Raw genomic sequence first — 2,890 nt, 5'->3', positions numbered from 1 at the left:
CAATAGTTCTTGCAATTGATATTTCAACTCATTCAACTTTACTAAAGCCATTCTATACGGTGTATTTGATATGAGAACAGTCCCCAGTGTCGCATCAATAGAGAACTCAATATCTCGGTTTGGCTGGATCCCTGATAGCTCTTCTAGAAAGACATCTGGAAATTCATTCACAATTGGTACTTGTCCAAAGTCTTCCCTTACCATCTTAGAATCTAAGATATATGCTAAGTAAGCATCTCTACCCTTAACCATCAATTTTTGAGCTAAAATTGCTAAGACTAAATTGTTTTTGATATCTCAATTTGCTCTCAAGATAAACACTTCATTGCCATCGACAAATACTAACCATACCCCTTTGGACTTGCACTTGACTACTACATTATGTTTCGTCAGCCAATCTAGCACAAATATAGCACCGAACTCAAGAAAACTCAAAAGAGTTAAATCTGCCAAGAATACATGTCTGCCAATACTTAACGAATTATTCTTTACCACCTTATTTACTATAGTACTTTGGCTTAAAAGATTATTGACTAACACGCTAACCTTTGTGGGGACAACTTTAAGACTCCTCCCAACCACAAACTTATCACAAATGTAAGAATGGGTAGACTCAAGGTCTATCAATGCATATATGCAGGTGTCAAATAAAAAGAATTTACTCGTAATGACGTCATGAGTTTCGACGTCCTCCTTTATCTGCATGACATATACTTTGGCTGAAGCTTTCGAGATAGGTCTATTTGTATTTGTTCTTGGGGTTCCCTGGACTGATCCTGATTTAGCCACCTTCTCCATCTTCACTTTAGGTTGGGACTCCCTAACCAAATAAAAAGATTTTTCAGTATTTCCTCCTACCCTTATTAGGCAGTCCTTCTTGTAATGGTTCTAGGCTCCACAATGGATGGTTTTTCTCGCAACTATTACACACGGGAACCTTCATTATCTGGGTTCCTCCCGTACTGGCTATGGATGTCGCTTGACGTACACTCCGCTCTCGGTGAAAACCCACAGTCTGTGTCTCCCTTGCTGGAATAGCTAAATATCTTTTTACATCATTAGGCCTCTTGAACCCAGCGTTAGAAACTACGTCGGAAGCTCTGCGCTTGCTCTTTTATCTGTCTCTAACTTTGTTTCTTTCTTGAATGATTGTCTCTATTCTTTGAGCCTTTGCAAAGAAGGTAAAAAAATCTCCAATCTCAAGGGAAAACAACAATACCCTAAGCTCCTCATTTAAACCTCATTCGAACCCAATACAAAAACCCTCCACATTTGGAACTAGGTCCTTAGTGTACTTACTTTACTTGATAAACCCTTTCTCATATTCAAATACCATCATCCTTCATTGCTTGAGCTCCAAAAAAGTATTTCTTCAATTGTTCAATGAAGAGTCTGTTGATGAAGTTTTCTTTGAACTTCCTTAGGAAAAAAATCTCAATTTACCTACTCTCTTAGTACCATGTTGGATATTGTAGTCCACCACTAATACGCTTTATCTTCAAGTACGAAGATGGCGCATCTCTGACTCTCAAATGGGGAATATTACAATTTCTAAACTACCCGACAGACTCGGGAAAGCTAATATTCTACTGCAACTGGATCATCTTCTATACTGCCTCGAAATGCCTTGGCACCACGCTTATGGATGAACTCCACAGGGTTTCCTCAAGACACTGCTACAACTGAAACTGGAAGAGTAAAATTCGTTGGTCGTGCAACCTTTGCTGTACTCACCGTCTCCTCTTATCTCAATGATTTGTCACGGCATCTATGGGACAACGTTGGTGCAGCTCCCAATGTATCGGTTGAACCATCGTCCCATCACATGGCCAATCATTTCCATCAAGGCCTTTTTAGCCTCTGTTCCTATAACTTCTCGACTCGCAGAATGCACAAGGCTACCCACTGGTGGAAGGGCATTTCTTTCTATTTCCTCCCCCTTAGCATTTCTAGAATTTATCGACATCTTCCTTCTTTCTATTTTTGGTACATCACACAAATTTAGTTAACAATACCAGGAGGAATCCAACCAGATTTATGTAACATGTATTGAAGGGTTTCTAACTAACAATGATTTTCGAGAATCAGCTAAACCTGACTCTGATACCAAGAAAACTGTAACACCCCACGCTTGAGCCGGTTTTTGGATCTGGTTATGGAGCGTCACGACCCAAACCATTGAAATCACCAAACTTTTCAAATTTATGAAACATCGTTTTGGTAAATGGTTACCCCGCCAATTCGGAAAGTCGATTTTAAAAAGAAAAGTTTAGTGATTTCAACGATTTGAATCATGACAATCCATACTCGGATCCGACGACCAGATCAAGCGTAGGATGTTACAGCACGACTCATAATCGATATCCAACGGCGTGGGATTCTCGAGTACAATCATCAAATCCACATCCTCATGTTCTTCCAACAATAAATTTTGGATTTCCCACTCCATTACAAAAAGAAACGAAATAGAGAAGGAAAAAAAAAACTAAAAAATGCTTTGACGAGCAAGAAAAATCATGCACTAAAGCAGAAAAACCTTGCATTCACTAGAGAGAAGAGGCAAGACTTTATATGTAGTTTATCTACACATTCACTCGAGATATTTAATCTACTCTAAAAAAATGTTTTAGTGAATAATTTAACATTCGTACTATGTTCTCATAAATTTAATTTTTTTTATAATCATGTATATATTATATATTATAAGTCCTTAAGAAACATTTGCGTTCACACTTAAAAAAATTAGCATTTAGCATCATACCATGTTGACCATGTTTTAAAAATTAAAACAAAATATTATGTAATAATATAAATACTATTTTATTATATTATTCGATCATATTAAGTTTTAAATAATAAAACTTAATTTTTTATATTAGCTAAAAATATT

Source organism: Gossypium arboreum, chromosome 8, assembly GCF_025698485.1.
Source record: "Gossypium arboreum isolate Shixiya-1 chromosome 8, ASM2569848v2, whole genome shotgun sequence".
NCBI classification, from domain to species: domain Eukaryota; kingdom Viridiplantae; phylum Streptophyta; class Magnoliopsida; order Malvales; family Malvaceae; genus Gossypium; species Gossypium arboreum.
This window is presented reverse-complemented; position numbering follows the sequence as displayed.